This window comes from Acomys minous, assembly GCF_964271855.1.
Source record: "Acomys minous genome assembly, contig: scaffold_89, whole genome shotgun sequence".
Classification (NCBI taxonomy): Eukaryota; Metazoa; Chordata; class Mammalia; order Rodentia; family Muridae; genus Acomys; species Acomys minous.
This window is the reverse complement of record NW_028182122.1, coordinates 7,857-18,563: the sequence shown is the minus strand read 5'-3', so window position 1 is coordinate 18,563 and position 10,707 is coordinate 7,857. Positions and strand designations below refer to the sequence as shown.

At 47.9% G+C, this 10,707-nt stretch overlaps 1 pseudogene across 1 annotated transcript; it reads right to left on the bottom strand.

Annotated features, from left to right (window-relative positions):
* Positions 1–3,874: 3,874 nt before the first annotated feature.
* On the bottom strand, positions 3,875–5,305 carry LOC311591827 (F-box/LRR-repeat protein 19-like; annotated as a pseudogene). Its single transcript has one exon. The product of its transcript is annotated as an F-box/LRR-repeat protein 19-like (transcript).
* Positions 5,306–10,707: the final 5,402 nt, after the last annotated feature.

Sequence of the window (10,707 nt, the reverse complement as noted above, 5' to 3'; positions counted from 1 at the left end):
TTTGGGGATCTTTCCTTCCCATCTCTGCCTTCCACCTGCTACGTTGTCCATCCCCTTGGGGGCGTGGGTCAAGAGGTACAGGGGAGGTGCTGAGCCAAAGGGATGGTGGGGTGGTGAAGGTGCAAGTCTTTAGTAGAGAAGAGTGAGGGGGCAGGATACTGGGAGCCATGGGGCTGTGGGAGGTGATGGATGGGTGCGGGGAGGGCAGAGAGCAGACCAACAGGGTTCAGGGAACAAAGACCAGTTGGGTGGGATGGGGGTCCAAAAAGGGGAAACCAGAGGAGCAGTTGGGGATCCAGTAGTTAGATAGGGGGCTCTATAAACCAGGAAATGCCAGGACTGGGGCCCGGGAGAGGAGCAGATGTGGGGCTCGTTCCCTCTCTGTGGGGTTGCTCCTCTCCCTTCCCCCTGTCCAGATTTCAGTTCTTTCCCTGACCCTGACTCCTTGAACGTCACTGAAAATGGCAGCTATTACAAGGAGTGGGGGCTGCGAGTCAACCTGCTGTTCAGCTTGTGGCCCAGGGGAGTGGTGAGGGATAGCCCAGACCCCTGCTTGGCTCTCTACACCGTACTTGAACATTCATCTGTACTTAACCAGGGGACTGTGATGTGAGGGGACCAGCCTGACCTAAACTGGGCTAATGGGCACTCCGTTTGGACTGTCCCACCCCCAGCTCTCTTGCATTGCTGTCCCAAACAGCTCTACCACTCTGACCTGATGGTGGATTTCAGCTTAAAGATGGGCAAGATGGGACTCCTCCAGTGTTGGCTCAGTTTATTAACAATTGAACTTTATTATACAACCCAACTAACACACACAAGAAGAAAAAAAAGGTTAAAGGGATAGAAGAGTAAACTTCCTTGAATCTTTTGGCAGGATGGGTCCTTAGGTGTCTCTGTCCCACGAGCTGGTCCAGTCCCTTCCTCTCTCTCCGCCCCTCCTCCTTCTCTCCTTCTACCTCTTGTTTTTCTCTCCCCCATCTTCCCAGTCATATGCAAAGGGCGGTCCCTTCTCCCTTCGAGGGTCAATTAGGAAAACAATAGCCACGGTGGGGTTCCTAGGTAGGCTTCCTGAATTCCAAGCCCAGGAAGGCTCCAAACAGTCTCTCACAAGGTATTCATGGTGTGCCCCAGGGGTAAAAGCCCGCCAAGACTGCTTCCACCTGCGACAAAGCTTAATCTTTCCCACACTCCAGCTTGGCTCATCCCATTCTTTCATTGTCATGGAAACGTGTGTCCCATTTGCCCAGGGAACTGCCACTCCTGGTTGCCATGGAAATAGCAGCCAATGGACCCTTCCAGAAATCAGTGCTAAGACTGGAAACAGTCCCTCTTAGTTGCTGTGGGAACTTAGTTAACAGACTCTTGGCACCTCCCCCTCTCCCCTCTCCCCACCCCTTTCCTTCTTCCAGTGTGAGTGTGGGGTTTCAAGAGCCTGAGGGAGGAGTTCGGTCCAGGTCCCACTCAATTTAGACCAGGAGGAACCGGATTGTACCACATGGGGGTGGGGGAGGGGAATCTATCCACATACCTCAGTTTACAGGAAGGTGCGTGGGTTGGAGGTGGGTGCTGGGCAGACCAAAGGCAGATGGGAGGGGTGTGCCTGGGGTTGGAGAAAAGCTTGACCTTGGGAGAACTTGAGGGAGGGAAGAAAGCACCCCGGCAAGGGGCAAGTGTGGGACCCAGCTGGTCTGGACCCTTAAACCCCCAAATCTGTACAATACGGTTTGCTATAGAACTCAGAATCTTCAAAAAACAAAAAACAAAAAAACAAAAAAAAAACAAAATCAAAAAACAAATGAACAAAAACATATGAAATAAACCAAAACCCCACTGCTTTAAGTTCAGTGATGATTATTATATTCTCATAAAACCACGCACCGCAATGTCAGGAATCCGGTTTATGGTGTTTTTTTTTTCTCTTCAATTTATTTATTTATTATGTATACAGTGTTCTGCCTGCATGCACATCTGCACACCAGAAGAGGGCACCAGATCGCATTATAGATTGCTGTGAGCCACCATGTGTTTGCTGGGAATTGAACTCAGGACCTCTGGAAGAGGTCATTGTTTCCTTGTTTCAGTTCTTAGATGAATGTCTTAAGAACACAAATCAGGGCTGGAGAGATGGCTCAGAGGTTAAGTGCACTGTCCGCTCTTCCAGAGGTCCTGAGTTCAATTCCCAGCAAACACATGGTGGCTCACAGCAATCTATAATGCGATCTGGTGCCCTCTTCTGGTGTGCAGATGTGCATGCAGGCAGAGCACTGTATACATAATAAATAAATAAATTGAAGAGAAAAAAAAAACCACAAACCGGATTCCTGACATTGCGGTGCCTGGTTTTATGAGAATATAATAATCATCACTGAACTTAAAGCAGTGGGGTTTTGGTTTATTTCATATGTTTTTGTTCATTTGTTTTTTGTTTTTTGTTTGTTTTTGTTTGTTTGTTTTTTGAAGATTCTGAGTTCTATAGCAAACCGTATTGTACAGATTTGGGGGTTTAAGGGTCCAGACCAGCTGGGTCCCACACTTGCCCCTTGCCGGGGTGCTTTCTTCCCTCCCTCAAGTTCTCCCAAGGTCAAGCCTTTCTCCAACCCCAGGCCCACCCCTCCCATCTGCCTTTGGTCTGCCCAGCACCCACCTCCAACCCACGCACCTTCCTGTAAACTGAGGTATGTGGATAGATTCCCCTCCCCCACCCCCATGTGGTACAATCCGGATCCCCCTGGTCTAAATTGAGTGGGACCTGGACCCAACTCCTCCCTCAGGCTCTTGAAACCCCACACTCACACTGGAAGAAGGAAAGGGGTGGGGAGAGGGGGAGGTGCCAAGAGTCTGTTAACTGAGTTCCCACAGCAACTAAGAGGGACTGTTTCCAGTCTTAGCGCTGATTTCTGGAAGGGTCCATTGGCTGCTATTCCCATGGCAACCAGGAGTGGCAGTTCCCTGGGCAAATGGGACACACGTTTCCATGACAATGAAAGAATGGGATGAGCCAAGCTGGAGGAGTCCCATCTTGCCCATCTTTAAGCTGAAATCCACCATCAGGTCAGAGTGGTAGAGCTGTTTGGGACAGCAATGCAAGAGAGCTGGGGGTGGGACAGTCCAAACGGAGTGCCCATTAGCCCAGTTTAGGTCAGGCTGGTCCCCTCACATCACAGTCCCCTGGTTAAGTACAGATGAATGTTCAAGTACGGTGTAGAGAGCCAAGCAGGGGTCTGGGCTATCCCTCACCACTCCCCTGGGCCACAAGCTGAACAGCAGGTTGACTCGCAGCCCCCACTCCTTGTAATAGCTGCCATTTTCAGTGACGTTCAAGGAGTCAGGGTCAGGGAAAGAACTGAAATCTGGACAGGGGGAAGGGAGAGGAGCAACCCCACAGAGAGGGAACGAGCCCCACATCTGCTCCTCTCCCGGGCCCCAGTCCTGGCATTTCCTGGTTTATAGAGCCCCCTATCTAACTACTGGATCCCCAACTGCTCCTCTGGTTTCCCCTTTTTGGACCCCCATCCCACCCAACTGGTCTTTGTTCCCTGAACCCTGTTGGTCTGCTCTCTGCCCTCCCCGCACCCATCCATCACCTCCCACAGCCCCATGGCTCCCAGTATCCTGCCCCCTCACTCTTCTCTACTAAAGACTTGCACCTTCACCACCCCACCATCCCTTTGGCTCAGCACCTCCCCTGTACCTCTTGACCCACGCCCCCAAGGGGATGGACAACGTAGCAGGTGGAAGGCAGAGATGGGAAGGAAAGATCCCCAAAGATATCAGTGCAGGTGGGAAAAGGGAAGGCTGGCTCAAGTCCCGGGGCAGAAATCCCAAGATATTAAACTGAGGAGTGTCAAGTCATGAAGAAAATAACCTGGCCTCACGTTAGGCGGTGAAATGAGGGCAAGAGGTCCAGGAACTGGTAGTCTTTTACATCTTTAATCCAATGGAGGTCCAAGAAGCACGGTGCAGGCAGTGGGGTGGAGCCCAGGGCAGAGGTGGAGTGCCAGGACCACCCAGAAAGCACCAACTCCTGCAAGCCTTACAGTCGGTTCAGAAAACGCATGAGCTGCTTTTTGTGGAAACACCTGTCCATCTGAGGTCCAGAGCACATGGCTGGTGGCAAACCACCCCATTAAGCATGGGTGGGGTCAGCGGCTTCCTCCGGCTTAGGTCCATCCGAGGCCACAGACGCTTGTAGCACCAGCAGCTCAAAGTCTGGCAGACTCGCATGCAGACACATCGCTCTCAGGGTCCAAGGTGCTGAAAGACATGGAGCCATGCAGCCCGAGGCAGCAGCAAAGGCAGAGTGTCAGGCTCAGGGCTTGGGGTGGGGAGGCACATAACTGTGGAGGCTATGGTGGTGGGGCAGGGCCCAGGGGTCAACTGAGCAGTGCTTCCCCCACTGCCAGGGCATTTAGCCCACCGCTACCCCATGGTTTTCTTCTCGCCAGAGCTGCCCCAGGCTGGCTGAAGGACATTCCAGGCCTCCCCAGGAGCTTTGTCCTTACTAAGCTATGTGCCCTAGGAGTCTGAGTCTGTGTCTGAGTCCTAGGAGGAAGAAGAGGTATCAGGCACCCGCTCCAGCAGCTGGCACATATGCTTGAAACGCTCGAGTTTCTCCCTCTGTGGTGATAGGAATGGTGCTGCCGGGCCCTCAGCAGAAGCCATAGGTGGCTTGAGTTTCTCCCAGTTCTCGGGAGGGAGCCTAGGGTGGCAGAATGAGAATGCCTGGCTGGGATTCCGAAGCCTGGGGGGTGGGGGGTGGGGGTTAGGGGAGAAGGCCAGGGCTGCCTGGGTCTGCTCCTCAGAGGAGGCAGGCATCTCCACCCACCTTCTTCAAGTGCCTCTCTTGGCCTCCTTTCACCTTTTTCCTTGGGGTCGGGGGTCTCATTCCCTGCCTCCCACTCCTTCTGTTTGGGGGCCCAGACACATGTTCAGGGGGAGGGCCAGCAGGTAAGGTTCCCTTTCTTCTGGGCAGAGGTGGAGGTGGTGGCTCCTCTGTCAGCTTCCATCCACCCCTCACCACTGTCAACCCTGTGGTGCCCTGGACCCTCACCTGCATCCTTGTCCATCCTTCCTGGGTACCTTGGGGGCACTCCCAGCAGTTGGGGATCTCTGAATTGATAGCACCCTCAGCCTTTCCCATCTTCAGGCAGCCAGGGTGGATGATCCCGTTGCAGACTGTATACTCCATGAGGCTCAAACCAAACTTCTCTTCCTCTCCATGCACCTTCCTCCTTCCCAGCTTCCCCACACAGAAGGAACACAGCTGCGCAGCGCACTGCTGAAGCAGGGAAGACTGCTTCATGCGCCCGCCCCACCGACGTCCCCAGCTTCTTCAGGTCTCCTCAGAAATGGCAGTCCCCGCACTCAGCACACGCATACAGCTGTGTGTGGAAGCACGGGCACAGCGCACTGCCGAAGCAGGCAAGACCACTTCATGCGCCCGCCCCGCCAACTCCCCCAGTTTCTTCATGTCTCCTCAGAAATGGCAGTCCCCACACTCAGTTCGCACACAGGCCTGGCAGCGGCGGCAGCAGCAGGTTCCGCGTTGGTGCGCTCCAGCCCCAGGGCCCTGGCTGCTCGAAGACATTGGGAGTGTCAACATCACCGAAGACTCTCACGTGTCCCGGGAGCCATCTCCTGGCGGGTAGGCGGCCAGTGGCAACGCAGGGCGGGAAACTCTCGGAAAGCCTAGGTCTATGCTTCCTGAGGGCGCTCGGCCCCTCCCTCCAGGGGAGGGCGGGACAACAGCGAGTGGAGGTCGGGAGCGCCAGGCCAGGCCCTCCCACCGGCTGCTGCAAGGCCCTTCCAAGGGAAGGTCCTGCTCTGGGGGGGGGGGGGGGGCTCAGTCACTCAGCCACTCAAGGCCAACGGGGGGCTCCTTGGGCACAGGGTGCTCAGCTTCTGCCCAGGCCCCATTTAGTCCCGGTACGAGTCTCAGCTCCCCACCCCCACCTCTCCCCAAAGGCCCCAACCTTTAACTGGCCCCTTCTCAGGTCCAACTGTCTAGACGTCCAGGGAAAATCCAGGGCTCCCCACCATTTCCGGGGTTCAAACCCCTCCCACTGCTGGTTCACGGGGGGGCGGGGGGAGGGGGGCGGTCGCTGCAACCTACCACCCTCCCCTGGGTCCGCCTGACCCACAGAGGCAGGGCAAAGAGGGGGGGGTCAGTTTTTTCATTTTTTAACACTGTTGCTTTTCTTTAAAACTTGCAGGGCACATTAAAATTTCTTCTGCAAGACATGTATCAGCTTGCACATGAAAATGACCCTCCATGTCTTCTAGAACTTGACAACGGTCCTCAATATTATGGTCTCCCAGATTGTAGCTTAAAATATAGTATAAGAAATATATTATATATTATTGGAAATTAAGAAAATTTAAGTTATTACATTCAGAGTCTCTAAGAACCATGCCTGATTTATTCACCTCATTCTTCCTCATTCTCATTTGAAATTGCAGAAGAACATCAGTAACAGAGAAACATTTGTCCCCTGACTTTAAAAAGCAAAACATAATTCAGTCCTACCTACAGCAGCTTGGTTCCTGTAGGGCTCCAGCATCACATCCTTGTAGAGACTCTTCTGGGAAGGATCCAGCAAAGCCCACTCTTCCGAGTGAAGTTCACATGCTCATCATCATAGGTCACTGCATCCTAAAGTATGCTGTACATGTGTACACAGAAAGCAGGATACTGACATCACTGTACATGTCTGCACCATTGACAACATAGTCGTGTAACTCTGGTGCTTCCTCCACTCATTTTCAGACACAAAAGTTCTACTGTAACCACCAAGTCATTTTAGAAGGAAACTGAATAACGAGGTTCATCTCCATCAAGGGCCAGCCTTGACACACACATTAGTATTTGCACAGGACACAGTGTTGGCAAATTCCAAAGAACTATCTGATGCTTTATCAATTGAGCTATTTGGTTTTTCTGGCTCTTCTGCTGCCAAAGCCGCTCCTTAGCTAAGGAGTCTATTACCTAAGGGCAGGTGGCTGTGACAGTTTCCTGATGTAAACAGCAGGAGGCTGTAAAAGAAAAACCATAGTTTGCTTTTAAACTTAGTGACTTACTTAGGCATTCAACAGTGGCTTGAAGGAGAGGGGGGAAAAAAGAGAAAAAAAAAAAAGACTTTAAACATACACTCATACAAGTAAAATAAACATGGGCTTTGAACAGCAGATTCCCACAAGCTTTCCTGTGGTGATGGCGTTGGTTTTAGCAGTCTCTTTTGCGAAGAATGCAGCAAATCCAGGCCATCCTCAGGGAACCTTCCACTATATCAGCACACGTAAGCAATGAGACATGCAGACAGGTACACATTCATACACACAAGGGAGTTCCCAATTTTACACACACACACACACACACACACACACACACACACACACACACCAACAACAACAACAACATGTAGATATTTAAACATGCATACACATATCTATTCACATGTGAACATATATACACAGACACATAGTAAATGGGTAGGACAGGCTCTAGCAAGCCCCTCTCTCTTTTATTCTTGTCCTATAGGTTTTTATCTTCCCTATACAATCATTACAGAAGAGAATGACAGTAGGACTTTAATTTATTTCACTAGAACTATATCTAACTGAACATTTTTTGCTCATTAAAGTTTAAATAGTAGTTTTATCTATAAGCTCACTGAGTCCCAAGCAGAAGCTTTATCTTTTTCTTATTTCATATGTACATTATGTATTTAAAACAAGAGTTTTTGGTGCCAAGGTTGTTATCAAGAAACAGGGGTCTGTCCTGTCTTGTACAGAAAACCATTTGTTCTTTGTTTTTATATTCATATGGTCTTTCTTATTGTGGTAAACACCTAGGACTCAGCCTGGACTAAACCTAGAATGAATGCATTCCCTTGATCATTAATGTGGTTTAATCTTGCTTTTCTTACTGGTGTAATTCATGTGGTTCGCAGAACTCCTAGCAGTTTTTTGATAATTTGTAGGAGGGCTAGACGTTACTTGAATCTATTCAGAAATCACTATCAGGAACTATATAATCACCTTCATACGATTATGCAGGAGATCTGCATAATGCATTATGCCAGACACAAGAGAGAAGCATGGAAAGACAGTGTAGCAACAGGAAGCAGTTTTGAGGCAAAATAACTTAGGCTTTTCCTAAACCAAGGGATAGAGCTGTGAAAAATGAGTGGGCTGCCTCCAGAGGCTCACAGGCTTGCTTTTGCCAATCCTCCATATCTCTTGGCATTTGTCGTTTCTGTGTCCTTTGAACAGGAAATAGCCTCGCAAGAGAAATGTCAATTAACAGACATAGAGAAAGAACCACACAGATCACACATCAGAGAAATTGTAGGAACAATTACTAACTACAAAAATGATGGGCAAGCTGGGTATCCTTGCTCATGCCTTTAATCCCTGCACTCAGGAGGCAGAGGCAGGTGCCAGCCTGTTCTATGCCATGACGTACATATTAAGATCCTGACTCCCTTCAAAAAAAAAAAAAATCAATCAAACAAACAAACAAAAAAGACAGAAAGAACTCAGAGATCTTTACTGAAGTTCCTACAAAGAATTATACATTCACTCCTGTTTGATATTCATCTTCCATAACCCTGAGGTACCCCAGTTTATACTATAACAATAGTAAGATTTTACTAAAAGGGAATGCATGTTTAAACATTTATAAATGAACAGAAGGAAATAATAGCAATATAAATAAACAAAATAGGACAGGAGAGATGGCTCACCAGTTAAAAGCTCTTGCTGGTATTGAAGATAATTGAGGTAAGCTGGGCATTGGTGGTATACGCCTTTAATCTCAGCACTTGGGAGACAGAGGCAGGCAGATCACTATGAGTTCGAGGCCAGCCCAGTCTGCAAAGTGAGTCCATGACAGCCAAGGCTACACAAAGAAATACTGTGTTGAAAAACCAAAAATAAAAATAAGAAATAAAATAAGAAAAAGAAAAGTGAAGGAAAAAATAATTGAGGTCAATTGTCATTATTTACACGGGGCTCACAACTATTCATTATTCCAAGTTCAGGAGTTCTGACAGCAGTGAGGAGGAGGCACACATGATATACATGTTCATGCATACAGGAAAAACACTCATATTCATTCAAAAGATTCGAACAAATCCTTGTAGGAAGAACGTCACACGCCTGCAATGCAATGACTCAGAAGGCACAGGTCATATTAATATCATGAATACATGCCGTTCTAAAAAACAGAATACACTCTCTGCCAAATTTCAAAGTTCAAGATGTGGATGAAGATAAGCACAATAGCATATGCTACCTTGTACAAAAACCTACATTCCAAGAACTTCCGCTAACTTTATTAAAAAAAAAAAAAAAATAACAGGGAGCTAGAGAGATGGCTCAGAGGTTAAGAGCACTGACTGCTCTTCCAGAGGTCCTGAGTTCAATTCCCAGTAACCACATGGTGGCTCACAACCATCTGATGCCCTCTTCTGGCCTGCAGATGTACATGAAGGAAGAGCACTATATACATAAGAATAAATAATAAATCTTAAAAAAAAAAATAACAGTAAAAAAACAGCCAGACATGTTGGCCCAAACTAATCCCAGCACTCTGGAGCCAGAGTCAGGGGGATCTCCAAGTTTGACAACTATCTGGTCTACATACTTACTTTCAGGAATGCTAGGACTATACAGAGAAACTTTGTTTCCAAAAACAGAAACAAAAACAACAAATTTAAAAATATAAAAACATCAGACTAGCAAATTAGCTTAGCATTGGGTAGCAATTGGTTCTACTGTATCTTATGTGATTTAGGGATAGAGTGTATACTGGTGCAGGCATGACAGCATGAGAAGGAAGCTAACTGATCAGTTTCAACCACAACACAGTAGACACAAAGAACAGGAAATGGATTGAGTCTTTAGACAATCAAATTTCATCCCCAATAAGGAATCTTGTTGAATGGATATTAATATTTATAATTTTAAGATAATCAGTGCTTATTCCTTAACCAAAACACCACACAGAGAGACTAGAATCTGTTTAATTAGCAGAGAGCATAATACTAAGCCTCCAAGCTAGTTTATCTTCCTCTCATTTTTCTTGTCTCTATGGTCCAATTCTCTTCTCCTAGTGTTTCCTGGTTCTGTCCAAAGGCATCCTTCCTTCCCTTCCTGATCTTTCTCCTCCTCTCACTGGACCAGGATGTCCCACCCTAGTCTCTGTATTGCTCAGCACTGGCTAGATGACTTTTATTAGCAAAAAAGAGAACAAATGGTGACATGTCAATACAAACTTGTCACCAGAAATACTTGAAATAAACATCGCAATGCAAACTAGATAGTGGGGTAGAGAAATCAGCATTTGAATGAACAAGAGTAAACTGTACACAATACCCTAACAGAATCTAGAAAGGCTCCTCCTACAAAAGCATGCATAAGCTACCCAAAGAAAGCCACAAAAGCCAGACAAGTGCCCAAAGGCAAACTCTAATCTAGGAGCTTTTTGACTCAAACAACTGCATTCTCACCCTGGTCACTATAAGCTTATGGTCACCCTGTGATGCAAATGCATTTAGTCTAATTGTAATGGTCCTAATAATATGCAACAGCATGTTCACTGTTCAAATGCCAAAAGCAACAGACTGTACATTGTTCAAATGTCAAAAGCTACAGCCTCTACACTGCTTAAATGTCCAAAGCAACAGCCTCTACACTGTTCAA